This window comes from Schistocerca serialis, chromosome 6, assembly GCF_023864345.2.
Source record: "Schistocerca serialis cubense isolate TAMUIC-IGC-003099 chromosome 6, iqSchSeri2.2, whole genome shotgun sequence".
NCBI classification, from domain to species: Eukaryota; Metazoa; Arthropoda; class Insecta; order Orthoptera; family Acrididae; genus Schistocerca; species Schistocerca serialis.
In genome coordinates this window covers 289,203,004-289,223,042 of record NC_064643.1, presented here as the reverse complement: position 1 = coordinate 289,223,042, position 20,039 = coordinate 289,203,004, and the positions used below count along the sequence as shown (strand labels likewise).

The 20,039-nt window shown below is 40.6% G+C and overlaps 1 non-coding gene across 1 annotated transcript; it reads right to left on the bottom strand.

Moving 5' to 3' along the window:
* Window positions 1-270: 270 nt before the first annotated feature.
* On the bottom strand, window positions 271-344 carry Trnai-uau (transfer RNA isoleucine (anticodon UAU)). Its single transcript has one exon. It is a non-coding gene; the product is annotated as a tRNA-Ile (tRNA).
* Window positions 345-20,039: the final 19,695 nt, after the last annotated feature.

Here is a 20,039-nt window from a genome sequence, read left to right as displayed (position 1 = left end):
ATTATAAGCGAATTCGAAAAAGTAATGATCCTGTGAGCGCTTGAAGCCGAGTTTGCCTCGCACGCCTCGGCGAAGAACCGGCTGTCACAAATCGTTATCGATACCGTCATCCCTATTTATACCGATCTGAGTAAACTTCATCTCCTACAGCATTGTTTCACCGGTTTTACTCAAAAATGCGAACGAAAGTTTCAAGAAATTACATTGAAATGAACACCGTTAGCTGCTTACAGGCATTGACATACGTCAACGGGGACAGATGAAAATGTGTGCCCCGACCGGGACTCGAACCCGGGATCTCCTGCTTATATGGCAGACGCTCTATCCATCTGAGCCACCGAGGACACAGAGGATAGCGCGACTGCAGGGACATGTCCGAAAGAGCAGATACCATCTTAGTATACATATAGTTAAGGCTCACAGGCCACATGACCGTCTTCTTCTTCTGTGCGAATGCACAAACAGTGCCCGAACTCTTACGGGAATCGGCAACGCGCCGCGAGTAATGAGTATAGTGGGCGGGGGCACTACGAATGTAGTGCGGGACAATACGTTGAGAATGTGGGTTTCGCGGGAGGCGTGCCAGAGATAAATCCCTGCAGTCACGCTATCCTCTGTGTCCTCGGTGGTTCAGATGGATAGAGCGTCTGCCATGTAAGCAGGAGATCCCGGGATCGAGTCCCCGTTGACGTATGTCAACGCCTGTAAGCAGCTAAGGATGTTCATTTCATTGTAATTTCATTATAACGAGCTGCATGGTCACCGAAGGTATCTCACTATACATCAAGTTTCAAGAGTCTCATATGGAGATATGCTCCAAAAATAACATCGAGCCAAAGCGAAACTGTCAACGTTACTTCAAATTTAGCCGTATGTCTATCCAATGTATGCCATATTCTATTAAGGCACGTGGTAAATGCTCTTAATATCAAAATCGGCGATGAAACGCGCCGATTCTGTGAAGATAGAGACGCCAGCAGCGATGCGCTGACACCCAAACCTTCAGATGTCGGACACGCAGGTCGGTATACAACGTTGTATGTCGATAGGGTATCAACGTAAACACAGGTTTAGTTCGTGGTAAGTACTGTCGGCCAGAGAATTTGTGTAGCCTGTATTTAAAAGTAACAGTACAGAGCACAGGGAAAGCAAATCTGTGAACATTGCTATGTAGATCTCGTGTGCGTGAGTTGGTAGAACGTGAAGTCGTTATTCCAAAGGTCCCACTTGCGACAAAACACCACATCTATCTACACATATGCACTGTACAGATTTGCTACTTTCATCCAGTGAAGAGAAAGCAGACTGCCAAGAGAACATTGCTACAAACTCCGAAAATTCCTTTTACTTTTCAGGAAAATGATCTCCATTGTAACAGTTTCACTCGTAAATAGTAAAAAAAAATTGCTTTTCATGGTCTTTGAACGTGGAACCTTTGGAACGCAGACGTCAAGCTCTATTAACTCACCCACGCGAGATCTGCAAAGCAATCTTCACACGTATACTTTTTCCATGCTCCATAGCTCTGGTGTTACTTTTAAATAAAGTTTACACATATTTTACTGGACGAGAGCACCTGTTGTTGTTGTGGTCTTCAGTCCAGAGACTGGTTTGATGCAGCTCTCCATGCTATTCTATTCTGTGCTGGTTTCTTCCCCTCCCAGTACCTACTTCCACCTACATCCTTCTGAATTTGTTTAGTGTATTCGTCTCTTGGTCTCCTTCTACGACTTTTACCCTCCACAGTGCCCTCCAATACTAAATTGGTGATCCCTTGATGCCTCAGAATATGTCCTACTAAGCGATCCCTTCTTCTGGTCAAGTTGTGCCACAAATTTCTCTTCTCCCCAATTCTATTCAATATCTTCTCATTAGTTCAAAAATTGTTCAAATGGTTCTGAGCACCAAGGGACTTAACATCTGAGGTCATCAGTCTCCTACAACTTAGAACTACTTAAACCTAACTAACCTAAGGACTCACGTCCATGCCGGAGGCAGGATTCGAACCTGCGACCGTAGTGGTCGCGCGGTTCCAGACTGAAGCGCCTAGAACCATTCGGTCACACCCCCCGGCCCTCATTAGTTATGTGATCTACCCATCTAATCTTCACCATTCTTCTGTAGCACCACATTTCGAAAGCTTCTATTCTCTTCTTGTCCAAACTATTTATCGTCCACGTTTCACTTCCATACATGGCTACACTCCATACAAATACTTTCAGAAAAGACTTCCTGACCCTTAAATCTATACTCGATGTTAACAAATTTCTCTTCTTCAGAAACGCTTTCCTTGCCATTGCCAGTCTACATTTTATATCCTCTCTACTTCGTCCATCATCAGTTATTTTGCTCTCCAAATAGCAAAACTCATTTACTAATTTAAGTGTCTCATTTCCTAATCTAATACCCGCAGCATCACCCGATTTAATTCGACTGCATTCCATTATTCTCGTTTTGCTGTTGTTGATGCTCATCTTACATCCTCCTTTCAAGACACGGTCCGTTTCGTTCATCTGGCCTTCCAGGTCCTTTGCTGTCTCTGACAGAATTACAATGTCATCAGCGAACATGAAAGTTTTTATTTCTTCTCCATGGATTTTAATTCCAACCCCGAATTTTTCTTTTGTTTCCTTTACTGCCTGCTCAATATACAGATTGAATAACATCGGGGAGAGCACATACCACCAACTAAATCGGTTTTTAAATTGGTACGATACCATACAACCTTTGGTACCGATTTGAGTGTGTGACGTCTGGAGGTTTGGGTGTCAGCGACGGAAAGGGCTTTGAGGACGAAAATGAAGGCTTATCAGATCAAAGTAGCGGAAGTGGCCATCCACTAGCCAGGGAGATAGTTGTTATGGACCAGGCATCGATGAGACCCATTAAGTTTCAAGCTTTGTCCCTTTTTCTTATATGATAAATACTTGTCAGACCTTAAACGTGTTTTTCTCAAAACAAAGTTTTTAAACATATTTCCGTCGCCCAAGCTACAATTTTCAACCCACTCCAATGGGTTTTGGTATCCCTTGAAGCAAACTGAATTCTCTTCAGTTCATCGTAGCCGATATTTTTATGTTGATACGTAGTATTTTTTTCGTCCAAAAAGGGGGTCAAAATGGCCATAATTTTAAATTGTTATAATTTCAACAAAAATATTTTTTTATTTGCAAGTCCCTACAATGAACTAAAATTACATCTATAACGACCAGGGTGATGCGTTAATTTCGTGTTTCATATAACCACAACCGGAGTTACAGCGACAACCAACGAATTACCTCCTTCAAGACCTGCCTCAGGAATATCGCAATTACACAGTGATCATATTAATATTGTACAATAAAAAATGTCAGTAAAAACTTCAGTGTCTGCTTTATTCATTGCAGCAAATCCCATTTGTCTACTACATTCCACTACGAAAAAAAAATCCTGAATTAGAGCAATATTTTCTTCCATCACCCTGTCGTTTCCCCTTACGAAACTTTTCTATTTTGTGGGTGACATGTCGTCAGTCATTATGAATGAACCGTTCTATTAATTTAAAGTGTATTCTGTCTAATTACAGTTTCGAGTAGTATTTGTCCGACAGCAAATAGTTCGCTTTAAGAAGCATTCAGGCGTCTCCAGGAAAAAACAAGTCACGTTTTATTATTTAAGTTCTAAGAAAGTTAGCCTAATACAGTAGTTTCCGTTTTCCTGTTTCAGATTTCACAAATAAGCACCAACGGATAAGTTTTAAATGGAAAACGGCCTGGTGAAACTATTGTTGTTCCTCAAAAATCTGGAAACGTACACATATGTGAAACAGTTCTCATAAGCTGTATCTGATGCAACAGAAGTAGCATACATCGTAGTTCCATCTAAAAATTCATACTTGATGCTGTATCTATGTCACATAGGAAATGAGGTATCAACTTAGCAGCGTAGAACCGATTTTCCGGATGTAACAACGGAGCCGCACGGGAGAACCTCTGCTAGGAGGTGTCTACTCCGCATTAGCTGGCTCTGGGAACATTGCTTTCCAGTTTATGTAGATTTCTCGGATATCTCGGATTCCTCTGCGAAAAGATTCAACCTCAACATTAACAAGCACTACATCACTGTACTCGACTTTTCGAGGGCTTTCTGACAGCGTTAAGAAAAGTTTATAATTCTATTTAAAAATAATGCTTGATGCAGTATCATTTCATCACATACCAAAGTACATGCCATTAGCGTTAAGCCGGTTCTGTAAGATGCCAAAAGAATATTAAAAATCTCGAAGCTCATGAGCGTACCTGCAGTGGCCTTGTAGGCTAATTTGAGATTATTGAAAGACCACAAGTGTCATATCAAATTCTTTTTCTCGACTTCCTCTCTACATTTTAGTACGTTGTAAAAGTTTACATTAATACTGGTGTAGAGCCGGGTTTCCGTGTGTCTTCATTTCTTCGTGACACAATCGTCAACATAGTTTTAGAGCAGAATTTGAAGTTCTGTCAGACAGGGGTTAATTATAAAGTTTGAGGAGGATATCATTTTTCTGGCAGAGAGTAAGGGAAACCTGTAAGAAATGGAATGACAATCTACTTACGGAAGAATTGCGTTTATCGATAAACAACATAAGGGATAAATAAGTACAGAAAGCAGAACAGCAAGGAACTAATCGAGAAAACTGGTGAAGATTTAGTAGAAAAAGTGAAGAAAATACCCTTAGGGTATCCCAAGTAAATGAAGTCGTCGTCATGTTCTTATATAGCCACAACGCTGCGGAAACCCTTGGACAAGAAAATACCGTTAGGGAATTCCATTTCTGTGAAGTTGTCATGTTTTTATGTAGCCACAACGTAACGGAAACTCTTGAACACAGAGCGAGGTGGCGCATTGTTTGACACACTGGACTCGCGTTCGAGAGGACGATGTTTCAAACCCGCGTCCGGCCATACTGTTTTATATTTTCCGTGATTTCCATAAGCTGATCCAACTGCCGGGATCGTTCTTTTGAAAGGGCAAGAGATGACCTCGCTGTTTGGTCCCCTCCCCCAAACCAACCATCCAAACCCTTGAACGTCACTTTCATTAGAGTGATTTATTTACTACTGAAATAAATCAACTAGGTGAAAACCAACTGGAAGATCTGCTGAAGCATTACTGTACATTCCAACAAGTGGACGTCGTTGCACACCCTGAAAAGTTTTATCGAAGAGGAAAAAATGGTTTGGGAACTCTTTGCCATAGGAGGAGCAAGTGAGTTACAGATTTCTTAAGTGGTCCAACTATAAGTAATTTTATAGCTGAAGGTGTTGCAGAAGGCTCTAAATGAAATGAATATTACGGCATGCAAGGCCTTTTCTTAGAGACAGTACGTACGCTGAAATTCGGTAACAAGACAAGATAGATGTGGCGGTTGACATCACCACCTTCTGTTAACGAGAAATGACTTTAAGAAAATGAAACCCAAATATACTAGCTGTGCCACAATAATGGCATCCCAGCCTAATGATTTAAGACAGCGACTTGTCCTTCCTCAACTATCGGTCAACAATCACAACTGAAGTAACGTGCAGTTGCAATGGTTTTGAGTTGGTCACAAAGTTTAAATTTAAGAAGAAAGATAAGATTGGTTTTTCATGTAATAGTTCAATAAGTTTAGTATTCAGAGTAAACATTGCTGACATGGTTAGAACTTACCATCATTGTGTCTCCCAGTAATAAGTACCGCAACATATATTAGATTTGAAAACCTACAGTCGGAACTGGAAAAGTTGATTACAAGTGTAAGTTCTCTATCGTAACCCATGTTATAGTCAGCAATCTGTGGTACCTCTAACATACATCACATGCTGCATGACTATGGAAAAAAAAAACATTCTTGTGGGACTCACCACTGAGAACATGATACAACAATACAAATATAATCTTTCAACACGTAATTTCTATGCCTTTTAGACTATTTGCTTTTGTTCTTATTGATGTTGAAGTTCTCAGAGTGAAGATTCGTTTAGTAAAATCCATTTTCCTTTTTCCTCTGACAAAATTACCATTCTATGGTCAAAACTTTCACTCTTTATTTCTCCAGCTTAACTTTACTGTCTTGCTGAACTTTAATGCTCCTTCGTTTTTCTTACTGCTTTTTATGCATAGCGTGAATAACTGGGCGGGGGGTTTGGGCGGGGGGGGGGGGGGGGTGTCTCTGTAGGCTACAACCCTGTCTCATTCCATTCACGTTGTGCGGTATATAACTGCTCCAAGATTTCTGACACGGTGAACAATTCACAAGTTTGCGGTATATATTTCATGACTATAACATATCGAGTTAGTCCTCTTCAGCCGCGCGGGATTAGCCGAGCGATTTAAGGCGCTGCAGAAATGGACTATGCGGCTGGTCCCGGCGGAAGTTCGAGTCCACCCTCGGGCATAGATGTGTGTGTTTGTCCTTATGATAATTTAGGTTAAGTAGTGTGTAAGCTTCGGGACTGATGACCTTAGCAGTTAAGTCCCACAAGATTTCACACACACTTGAACATTTTTTTCCTCTTCAGAGAAATAATTTAAAACATGTGATACCCCGCTGACTGTCAACAGATACGATTTAATATTTCTTACGAGATGGAAGATATATCTAACAGAGTTGCTTTAATCGTATACAGACCTGCCCTACTGTATCAGGTAAGAAAGAAAGATTTCCCATGACTTCTGCTTAACATCTTAACTCTCTGCCACCTTCACTTTTACGAGTACGAGCATTCACGATTGCAGGTAAAAAATGTACAGTTCGAATGGTAACAAAGCTAGAACTAGAAAATATTCAAGATTTTAAAATAACATCTTCATTGGAGGTAATAATCGGTTACACAATTGAAATTTTCGAACATAGACACAACTGGTAGCTAAGATCGTAAGTTGTTAGAGGCAATGAACTCAGAAGATTAATGTCAAGGTTTTCGGTTAAGCTAACATCAGTCAACATTCAGTAAAATTTTCTTGTGTTTCTTGCCGTGTCGTTTCGTATTGTGTCCGCGGAGTTTCAGAATGGATACCTTCTCTTCCAATCTCCCATCACCACAAAAACAGTCATTTAAACCAGTTGGTTCTTTCTGAGAAACTAGTCTACGACTAAAGTTTGGGAAAAAAAGAATTCTTAAAAGAAGAAATTAGCAGAGGTACTTAAGTATAGCATACACAGTGAGTAAGAAGTGCAATAGACGTACAGTGATAGGCATATGATTGGGTCAGTAGCGACATCGATTAGTTCATATCAATACTGTTTGAGAGCTGTGATGACTTTACAAATAAGCAAATCTGTAAGAAATTTGACATTACAATCGAAGACGTAATACGCAAATTCTGTCGGTTTCATTAGTTTCTGATTATTCATCCTCATGCTAAAGAAAATATTTAGAAATAGTTTGGAATTATGTTTAAAATTTGGTGTTGGAAGTCACTAAGTGTTATCGTTATCAAACACTGGATGAGTGTAGATTTGGTAATTTGCGTTTTAAGTAAAGTTAGTTTTTCACCGTCTCAATGTTTGTGACATCATATCTCCAGCCCTATGTGCTTTACAATGATTTAATGTTATAGGTATATGTGGTTAGTTTGCAAGATATGTTGTAGATACAGTTAGTAATAGAGAAGTAATATATTAAAAGGTCGTACCTGCACTGGATGAGGAGGGAAAATAAGTATGCGATAAACATTTTACCTTTCATTATTTTCTGGACAGTGTCAGAAAAACTTTCGAAAAGGTTTGAAATTACGTGTCTAATCCCACCCTCAAATGCCGGGCGAATAAAGTATGGTTCATTTGCGCGCCGTAAGTTTCAAAAAAATGGTTCAAATGGCTCTGAGCACTATGCGACTTAACTTCTGAGGTCATTAGTCCCCTAGAACTTAGAACTAATTAAACCTAACTAACCTAAGGACATCACACGCATCCATGCCCGAGGCAGGATTCGAAACTGCGACCGTAGCGGTCGGTACTTGTTTGCTGAGTTAAACCTTTAACGCAAGATGTACCTCTTAACGAGTAGATTATGGCAATATTTTAAATCTGTAAAAATTTCGTCGGTAAATACATGAAATACTAGCTTCCCCTGTATGTCTTTAGATAGGCAACCTGAAACTAGGACTGTAGACCGGACACCGTGTTATCCGTTTAGTGATGTGAATACTTTTCAAAGTAGAGTAAGTTGCCGCTCTTTGTGCCTCTTTGGCTGCGTTTACAGAAAAAGAATCAAAAGGACATGAAACAGCGATGCAGTGTTTCTCCCCTATTTTTCAGTCTGTACATCGAAGAAACAATAGTAGAAATAAAAGATGGTTTCACGAGCAGGATTAAAATTCAGTGCGAAAGAATACCAGCGATGAGCTTCGCTGAAGTCATTGCTGTCCTTAGTGGAAGCGAAGACGAATTACAGCACGTACTGAATGGAATGAACAGTCCTCTGAGTGCAGAATGCGGATTAAGAGTAAGACGATGAAAGATGGAAGTGATGAAGAGTAGCAGAAATGAGATTAGTTGGAGACAACGAAGTAGACGAGGTGAAGGAATTCTGCTACCTTGGAAGCAAAATGACGTAGACGAGGCCAGACTATAACATATCGAGTGTCTGTTGCACAGCATTCTATGATGGTGAATCATGGAATACCCAGAAACAGGAAAAACGTTTGAGATGTGAGGCTAAAGAAGGATCCTGAAAAATGAGTGGTCTCAGCTGAAAAATGTAAGCCCCATGGATCGACCCCTGCTGACTCGTCGAGCTTATGCACCACTTCGAAAGACTTACCACTAGCAAAGGTTTCAAATGTTTTCAGTGTTGAGGTACCGTTGTGTGTTATAACCCAGGACGCTGTCTCGCGCTCAGGTGGTCAGGAGAACTATGTAAGTACCTCCTATTTACCCTTCTCCACCCCCAATATAGCCAAATTGTGTCCATTTAAATTTATTACTTGTGCTTCCTTTACGAAGATGCAAGCCACATCATACGCCACTGTTCTAGCTCACTTTGAATGACTAGTCTACTAATGTAACAATTTCGAATGCCACACAAATAAGTGAAAAACGTCATAGCGATTGTGAGTTAATGCAAAGTTAGAACAGTTACGGTTTGTTTAACGTTAATCACATCCACAGTCGGTTTCATCTAAATGTCCAATACCGAAAATATACATAACTAGGTTATTTAATTACTGATCATATATCGACGTAGTAAAAGGATTTTATATGTTTAGGTCTTTTGTGTTTTTGGAATTTCATGTATTTCATTAGTAATTGTCACTGAATGGAATTTCGTTTTAAATTTTGTCGTAGTTCCGCATATTTTCCAGATAATTAAAATTTCATAACTGTCTGTACTGGTTTCCAATACGTAGAATCACATACTGATGTCAATGTAATCAATATATCACATCCACATGTTGATTTCTTTGTAGAAATTTAAAAATTGCAAAGCTTTATTTTTATGATATACAGGAGGAAACATTTACAGCATCAGTGAAAATACGGTGATGCATGCTGTGACGGGTGTTTTAAATAGGCAGCGTAGAGTACTACCTGTAATAAAAAATGGTATTCTTTCAACTGCAGACCCTGTTCACCGCACACCCGCAAATTCAAGAGGTATACCATCTCAACAACATGTTGCACCAGAATTTTTCGCCTAATTCGCCATCTTTGGAATAGAAATCAGGCAGCTGCAGTACGTAGCGGGAAATGCTATTCCAGTTCCCCAAAGTGTAATTTTATGAAGGTCGTCAAGCGTAGTTTCTGCCAGGGAATGTCGTTATCTCTTGTCCTCAACCTGTTAGAACAGGTACTAGAGGGAAACTGAATTATACGACAAAAATAGAATTATGTATACGTCAATATTCTGTCATATATTTCGTGCAGATGGTCACTTGCTGTATGTCCTATTCACAGGCTACCTCTGTGTCCGTAGACATTACATGAAAAAGGTGGAAAACGCACGGAAGTGTTTTTACGTTGAGTCATTACGTCTGGTGTCGACGTCCAAAACCAAAGAATCCATTTTATGAACCTAAAATCTCTTTCCGTGATGATGGATTGATGGTATGGATAGGAGCAGCTAATAGTTGCAGACTTGTGGACCTTTACATCTTCCGAAACCAATATTGCACACGTCGAGATACTAGGACTTTTATTGAGCTTTAGGTAGATTCCATCATTGCCTTTTATTTTAATTGACGTGATCTACATTGTTCGTTCCCGCAGAGCACAGTTGTTGGTAAATGCTGCTCCCCGTGCTATAATTTTGTTCAGCAAGTGTGGAATTTAATTACTTTCAAGAGTGACGTCTCAAATGACCAACAAGTGTGGTGCGGAGAGCTGTTGAATGTTCACAATGTGATTTTACTTCAGCCTAGGATATGACGAGGTCTTTAAGCCGCCGCGGGATTTTGCTTGAGCCTATCTTCGGCACCTGAATCACGAGACATGGCTCAGCGCGTTTTGCTTTCGAGGTTATCACACCATTTGTATCCAAACAGCAGCAATGCGCATTTTCCACGCATTTGAAATTTTTCGTGGACGTAAGAACGCTGTCTTCTCATATCCTGAATCATAAAGAGGGGAATTAATGGAGTTTTAATTCACTAACCTCCTGTACATCATTTTTCATGGGAGAATACGCTTCCGTGTATACGTCTATAGATAAGTGAATCGTCAACTTAGCTCTCCGTAACAGCATATATCTCACCTCCTTAAGCAATTACGGCGACTTGTAGAGTTTGAAACTGATATATGAGGCCTTTATTTATTCTCAATGACGAATCAGCTGGATTTCATGGCAAAAGTGATGACAAAGAATCATCTATCTCTTCATCAAAACCGTCACACTTACTTCAGTTATTATTTATTTATTTAATTTTTCACACAATCAATATATACTACCGTCAGCTATTTTCAATAAATAATTTTTGCCTACAGCTATTCGCAAAATTAAAAATTATCTAAAAAATAATTAAAACTATAATACTGCATTAAAATAGGTTTTTCGTATCATTTGAAATTCATAGTAGCAGTACGTTTCAATGTTTATAATTAAGAATTCGTAATACAGTCAACACGTATCATTGCATTTGAAAAAATTAATGTAGAATTTCCTTGTATGACACAGAGTTCTCAAAGTGTGCTGGAACTAACTTTCGCGGAAGAGGCAGCACATCATTTGCAAAAGATTCGACAGATTAATAACAAAAATTAGCTATTATGATTGCAGATTTATTTGACATCTAATGTTGGTGAATGGTTCGGTCATTACAACTATCTTTAGAGCGAGGCTCTGAAATATGTAATATTACAATCAGTCAAGACAATATCCTCGTAGCATCGTTAAATTTAAAAGTAAAAGCAACATTAACTAAGATACAAACCGAGTTATTACCCAGATGACGGGAGGAGCCAGTGCCCATGCTCGAAGCCGTTGTGTAGTGCTAACTTGCATCTCTCACAGACTAATAACTAGCTAGCAAGGTCTAGATGTAATAAAAAGGAAGCTCCAAGTACCGTCCCTCACGTGATCCGTAATAAAAAAATACATCAAAATCCCTAAACGGCAATTATATTATAAGTATAAAAACAGAAATCTCGTGTTTTATGTGCAGTAGTAGCAAAATGTGTATGTATCTGTTCTTAAAAAACGGTTAAAACAGGCCGAAAGGAATAGCCAGAATACTGAAGTACTGCAACTGTCGTGCTCTTAACCGAAACACTACGGTTTGTTGATACTGCCATGGTAACTAGCACAGTCGTTCCTTTTTATCATGCATCGAGCGAGATAGTGCAGTGGTTAGCACATTGGGCTCGAATTTGGGAGGACGACGTTTCAAATCCATATCCGATGAACCAGATTCTGCTTTTCTGTAATTTACGTAAATCTCTCCAGGAAAATGAGGGGATGGTTCTGCTAAAAGGGCACGGCGATTTCCTGCCCCATCCTTGAAACGTTACGAGCTTCTGCATCTATTAGCTTAAGACCCTAACGGTCACCAAGGAGACGCAAGACAGAGTGAGGTGCCGTTGCGGCTGTTTACTGCAAGAAAAGTGCTTAAATCCAGAGGTCGTCATGTTGCTATCTGAAATTAGATTTTCTCTATAACAAGTCAGTTTAGGGTGGATTCCTTGAGTTTTTGTTGACGATTCTCAGAGGCGATTACTGGCCCATTATTCACTACTTAATTTTGTGTTCCACCTTGAATGTCGTCCTTGTCTGCTAACATCGAAAAGACGTTTTACATTAACTTTCGTCCTTTTCTACCTGTGCAGGGAAATATTCATTTCGTTTGACAATTTTCTATCTACTACTACAGTGTAGTTTTTAGTATACTGGCTCGAAGCAGTATCGCTTGACAGGAACGGAACGAGATATGCTGCCTGAGATACACAATGCTGCCCTGCAGCCATCCCACATTATTCATGCATTCTGGACAGTGATTACTGATTTCGTGGTTGGTGGATTTGATTATCTCTGACACTTCCCATTTCCTACACCAATCGGGACTGGGGCGCCATATACAGCGTCTAAAAGCAATACGTGTACGAAATTAACAGAGTTTTCAGGTGATAAAAAGGGAATACATTTTTGGACGGCAAAAATGACACAGATGCATCGTTTCCTCGCTAGGAGTCCATGAGAAATTTTACACTGGTGATGCCCAATCACAGTGCGCAAAATGTAGTGTAAAGAATATTAGTTTAGAGATACTGCTGACTTCCAATGTACTTATGTTTGTTGGAGAGATGAAGCGTTTGGTGTACAAATACAGACAGACACTCCAAAATAGATGGGTGCCCATTTGGCTGAAGTTGCTTCCGTTATTCGTGAAACACTTGGTTGTTTTGAGCGTGCTGGGCAATTACTAGCACTCTAATGCCAGTTGTACATTAATTCTAATCTGATCAAGTCGTATCATTTTCAGCAACATCTCCAGCAGTATTCCTGATACGGCAGTTTCAATATTGCCTCTGAACATCGCTAGCTTTGAAATTTTCATAGATATTTTGTCACATAAAAAATGTTTCTTCACACCTCATCTGAACATTAGAAACCCCTTCTAGGATTGTAATCTCTAAGGAGTACACAATGCGCAATGACTCTCTTCTAGCATATGCTGTTGCAGTTAGATGAGCTTCTTGTGACACTTTCGCCATTACTAAACGAACTCATACCGGAATGCACTGCTCTTCACTGGATCCACATCTGCATCTACACACATACTTGGTAAGCGGCCTTGCGGCGCATGCTGGAGGGTACCACACACTAACACTAGTCAGTTCCTTTCCTGTTCTACTCCCAAACAGAGAGGGGGAAAACGACTGTCTAGAAGTCTCCGTTCTAATTTCTCGCATGCATTTTGTCTTCCTGATCCTTACGCGAAATGTACCTAGTCTTGCGTGCTGTCGCCTAACTGCTACCATACTGGTGTCCTAAATTAAAGCAACAAACGGAAATTTTTAAATGTTACATTTATTTTGCCACAAAACGGTATAAACAGGTGATAGTTAACGTAATCAACTGCAACATGCATAACGGTAGACAAAAATGTTCTTCGTTTTCTTCCAACATAATGGACTTGCATACATTCTGGCAACTAATATGCTCAAGCACACCAATATAGGCCTGACAACGAGGGAACATGCTGTGAATGATGTCATCAATCTCTTGATGAGCCAATAACGCTGACGTGATGCAACTCGTCTCCCTAGTGCATCCCAGAAATGCTCTATGGGATTCAAATCAGAAGAGCGAGCAGGCCACGCCATGTGCGTGCAATATCTTTCCAGCAAAAAAAAAAAAATAAAATAAAAAAAAAAAAAAATAAAAAAAAAAAAAATCGCCGTGCTCTATGAGATCGAACATTATCGTCCATCAGTAAGAAGTCTGAGCCCACAGCACCTCGCAAAACCGCGCATGAGATCGCACGATCTCCTCACGGTAACTTAGAGCAGTATCATCTCGCTGATTCAGCCGTAGAATTTCATGAAGAGCTATCGAGTGGTCAAAATAATCCCTGCCCACACCATCCTCCTCGAAATCGGTCTCCCGGGTCCCGAAATCGTGTTCCATGTGCCCTCCAGATGCGAATTCGTCGGGAATCACTCTCCAGACTCATCTATGAAAAGAATATTGGCCCACCGTTCGACCGTCCAGGTCACATGTTGACGGCTCCACGTTCCTTTCTGTGAAGACACGCCCGAGGTAAACATGCAGTAGTCTTCAACAATAAATGCCACTCTGCTGAAGCCTTCTGTACTCCGCCTGTCTCGATTGAGCACGTCCAGGGGATGCTGCGAAGTGAGATATCAGTTGCAGTGCAGTACTAAGGCGGTGCGTCGCTCCCTTACAACCAAATAACGGTCCACTCATTCTGATGTTTCACATGGTCTCCGGGCTACACTTTCAGTCTATATAAACTGTTGCCTCATCCGAGAAACAGCAGAACGATTCAAATTAAGCCATCGGGCCACATCAGTTTGCGACTGTCCTGCTTCCATTCTTCCTAAGGTCCTCCATAGCAGAGGGTCTGCAGCCGTCTTCTCTGTGTCATACTGCACCGTCTGTGACTGTGTACACAGCAGTTGTGGATATCGGACTACCCTGCAAACACTACCCCGCTTCATTGGTGTCCTGACGTCTTTGCTAGCGTCGTTGTCCGTTGATCGGAATGCCATCTTCCGTGCAGAATACTATCGTAACGACATCTGTTGACAGTTTCTATGATGATGTGGTGCATTAGTCACAGGACGGGGAAATAGCAGTTTGTTGCTTTAATTTTGGACATCAGTGTAATTCAAATATAATGGCTAGCGGGCGCTCAACGCGATCGACATAACTGATTAATCATTGTACGTAGACAAAGACTCTTTCTATGGTTGAATACGGTTTAACCAACTGTTGATGCCTGACTACCGATACTTCACTTCTCCGTATACTGTCGCAGACAGAATAATTCGTGTGCCAAAAAACAGAAAATTACTATGATATTTATGGATACAGCATTTTCACAAACTTACCTGGTGGCTTGCGTTGATCCAAGCGTTTACTTTTTAAAATAATTACGCAAAAGAACCATTACTTTAGGGCCGGGAAGCCTTTCTCTCGCGGAAGCAATATCGGGAGAGCGTCAACACCGCGCGGTCTCTCTTATCAGTGTTTGCTTTACGCTTGAATGACACAGATGGTCGATACAACCCGACCAGAGATTATCACTGCGGTGCATAAACCAAGCGGCTGTTATTTCCTTCCTAACAAAGGGTAACAGAAACATTACTCAGTCACCTCAAATTATTACGTTAGTCCAAGTCAGTTTATGCTAGGCTCACTTGAGTGCTTCCACTTTTGAAACAGCTAACGATAACGTTATGCTTCAAAAATTTTTCTGTCTAAAATTAACCATTCCAAAACTGCAGTTGCCTGAGTGCAAGATTTCAGGATTATATTTGCAGGAATATACCAACGAATCTGTAACGTTTTCCTGCAAGCAAAGATCGCTTATAAACTTATATTCGAATCCACTAATGATTCGTTTTACACTGAAGCTCCAAAGAAACTTGTATACCTATGCGTATTCAAATACAGAAATATGTAAACAGGTAGAGTACGGCACTGCGATCGGCAACGGCTATGTAAGACAACAAATGTCTGGCGCAATTGTTAGAACGGTTACTTAGATAGTGATGAAGCCGCCACAGTTCATAGCCTGTACCTTTTTACCAGTCTGTCCAGCCTACGACGTTCGACATCTGTAACGAGGAGTGGCCGCCTAAATCTCCGATCTTTGGACATGGTTTCACCGGCTTTCGCCACATGTTGATGACTCACCACAGCGTTTCTCGAACACCCGACAAATCGTGCTGTTTGCGATATGCTCGTGCCGAAGCTCCGGTCCATCACAGTCTGCCCTCGGTCAAACTAAGGTAGGGCTCCTTCCCCATTCTACATACGGACAGCATGCCCATTAATACTACGTGGACCGAGCGTGTGACTGACGACTAGCAGTCACTCCTCGCCAGGTGACGCTGCTATCGCCTGGACGGATTTACATCGACAGTAGGTTGGTTTTCACAAAGTTTGGCTGATCAGCATTCAGTGTAACACACACTGCGGTGGCAAAAGTCATGGTACAGCGATATGCACATATACAAACGGCGGTAGTATCGCATTTTTTTTTTTTTTGTCATCAGTCTACTGACTGGTTTGATGCGGCCCGCCACGAATTCCTTTCCTGTGCTAACCTCTTCATCTCAGAGTAGCACTTGCAACCTACGTCCTCAATTATTTGCTTGACATATTCAAATCTCTGTCTTCCTCTACAGTTTTTACCCTCTACAGCTCCCTCTAGTACCATCGAAGTCATTCCCTCATGTCTTAGCAGATGTCCTATCGTCATGTCCCTTCTCCTTATCAGTGTTTTCTACATATTCCTTTCCTCTCCGATTCTGCATAGAACCTCCTCATTCCTTACCTTATCAGTCCACCTAATTTTCAACATTCGTCTATAGCACCACATCTCAAATGCTTCGATTTTCTTCTGTTCCGGTTTTCCCACAGTCCATGTTTCACTACCATACAATGCTGTACTCCAGACGTACATCCTCAGAAATTTCTTCCTCAAATTAAGGCCGCTATTTGATATTAGTAGACTTCTCTTGGCCAGAAATGCCTTTTTTGCCATAGCGAGTCTGCTTTTGATGTCCTCCTTGCTCCGTCCGTTATTGGTTATTTTACTGCCTAGGTAGCAGAAATCCTTAACTTCGTGACCATCAATCCTGATGTTAAGTTTCTTGCTGTTCTCATTTCTACTACTTCTCATTACCTTCGTCTTTCTCCGATTTACTCTCAAACCATACTGTGTACTCATTAGACTGTTCATTCCGTTCAGCAGATCATTTAATTCTTCTTCACTTTCACTCAGGATAGCAATGTCATCAGCGAATCGTTTCATTGATATCCTTTCGCCTTGTATTTTTATTCCACTCCTGAACCTTTCTTTTATTTCCATCATTGCTTCTTCGATGTACAGATTGAAGAGTAGGGGCGAAAGGCTACAGCCTTGTCTTACACCCTTCTTAATACGAGCACTTCGTCCACTCTTATTATTCCCTCTTGGTTGTTGTACATATTGTATATGACCCGTCTCTCCCTATAGCTTACCCCTACGTTTTTCAGAATCTCGAACAGCTTGCACCATTTTATATTGTCGAACACTTTTTCCAGGTCGACAAATCCTATGAAAGTGTCTTGATTTTTCTTTAGCCTTGCTTCCATTATTAGTCGTAATGTCAGAATTGCCTCTCTCGTGCCTTTACTTTTCCTAAAGCCAAACTGATCGTCACATAGCGCATTCTCGATTTTCTTTTCCATTCTTCTGTTTATTATTCTTGTAAGCAGCTTCGATGCATGAGCTGTTAAGCTGATTGTGCGATTGTGCGATGATTTTAGAAATTCTGATGGAATGTTATCTATCCCTTCTGCCTTATTTGACCGTAAGTCCTCCAAAGCTCTTTTAAATTCCGATTCTAATACTGTATCCCCTATCTCTTCTAAATCGACTCCTGTTTCTTCTTCTATCACATCAGACAAATCTTCACCCTCATAGAGGCTTTCAATGTATTCTTTCCACCTATCTGCTCTCTCCTCTGCATTTAACAGTGGAATTCCCGTTGCACTCTTAATATTACCACCGTTGCTTTTAATGTCACCAAAGGTTGTTTTGACTTTCCTGTATGCTGAGTCTGTCCTTCCGACAATCATATCTTTTTCGATGTCTTCACATTTTTCCTGCAGCCATTTCGTCTTAGCTTCCCTGCACTTCCTATTTATTTCATTCCTCACCGACTTGTATTTCTGTATTCCTGATTTTCCCGGAACATGTTTATACTTCCTCCTTTCATCAATCAACTGAAGTATTTCTTCTGTTACCCATCGTTTCTTCGCAGCTACCTTCTTTGTACCTATGTTTTCCTTCCCAACTTCTGTGATGGCCCTTTCTAGAGATGTCCATTCCTCTTAAACTGTACTGCCTACTGCGCTATTCCTTATTGCTTTATCTATAGCGTTAGAGAACTTCAAACGTATCTCGTCATTCCTTAGTACCTCCGTAGTCCACTTCTTTGCGTATTGATTCTTCCTGACTAATGTCTTGAACTTCAGCCTAATCTTCATCACCACTATATTGTGATCTGAGTCTATATCTGCTCCTGGGTACGCCTTACAATCCAGTATCTGATTTCGGAATCTCTGTATGACCATGATGTAATCTAATTGAAATCTTCCCGTATCTCCCGGCCTTTTCCAAGTATACCTCCTCCTCTTGTGATTCTTGAACAGGGCATTTGCTATTACTAGCTGAAACTTGTTACAGAACTCAATTAGCCTTTCTCCTCTTTCATTCCTCGTCCCAAGCCCATATGCTCCTGTAACCTTTTCTTCTACTCCTTCCCCTACAACTGCATTCCAGTCGCCCATGACTATTAGATTTTCGTCCCCCTTTACATACTGCATTACCCTTTCAATACCCTCTTACACTTTCTCTATCTGTTCATCTTCAGCTTGCGACGTCGGCATGCACACCTGAACTATCGTTGTCGGTGTTGGTCTGCTGTCGATTCTGATTAGAACAACCCGGTCATTGAACTGTTCACAGTAACAGTTACGTGGTTTCCATTGCCTTCTGCATCCTCATATCGTTGATCATTGCTGATTCTTCCGCCTTTACGGGCAATTTCCCACCCCTAGGACAAGAGAGTGCCCTGAACCTCTATCCGCTCCTCCGCCCTCTTTGACAAGGCCGTTGGCAGAATGAGGCTGACTTCTTATGCCGGAAGTCTTCGGCCACTAATGCTGATTATTTATCAAAATTTAGGCAGTGGTGGGGATCGAACCCGGGACCGAAACGTTTTGATTACGAATGAAAGACGCTACCCCTAGACCACGGTGCCCCCTAGTATCGCATACACAAGGTATAAAGAGGCAGTGTATTGGCGGAGCTATCATTTGTAATCAGGTGATTTATGTGAAAAGGTTTCCGACACTATTATGGCCGCACGACGGGAGTTAACAGACTTAGAACGCGGAATGGTAGTTGGTGTTAGACACATGGGACAATCCATTTCGGAAATCGTTAGGAAATTCAATATTCCAGATCCTCAGTATCAAGTGCCGAGAATCTCAAATTTAAGGCATTACATCTCAGCGCGAACAATATAGTGAGCGACGAACTTCACTTAGCGACCAAAAGCAGCGGCGTTTGCGTAGAGTTGTCAGTGTTAACAGTTAATAATAATAGTATAGTCACGTTACCCCAAATACTCATTATATAGAGTTTCAAACTGCTGTAATTGTAATTGAGGAAGTCTCTTTACAAAAAGTGAAACAATGTGTGCACAAACTAGAAAGATATCAGTAATCTGACAGTGACTAAATGCCAGCTTAAATTAGGAAATAAGGAATCTGCCATTATTCGGAAAATTCCATAATCTGAGTGTGAAAATCTGGAGAGGAAGGGAAATTCCAGGGGGAATGAGAAGATGTTTTACTTCAACCAACAGGTTAAAAAGGAGATGCATCTACCTGCAACAACTTACTCAACTCAGCAATATGAAATATTTACAGACATAATTTTATCAGGACTACAACAAAATATGGAAGAAGTTACGGATGATGCACAAACTTATTTTAGAAGAAGAAAAGTTTAACTTTCAATAGTATTTCCGCTTTTAGAATCCTATTTTAAAAGAAATTTGAATATGTTCAGTATGTGTACATGCTGGTCGTATTTAAGAAACTAACTGACAGATAATCAGGAAAATAAAATCATCATAGCTTGAAAATTAACAAGAAATTAATTCATTCGTCACAGTATTGTATAAAAGCTTACTTGGAATAGGACGAGAAAAAAATATCAGTAAAACCAAATTCTCCATTGTCTCCGAAAGCTAAGGCACATCGTTCCTTTAAAAATGGTTCAAGAGAATCTAAATAGTAACTCAGTTCACTTATCTTGGAACTTTGCTGACTACAGAAAGCAATGTCAAAGAA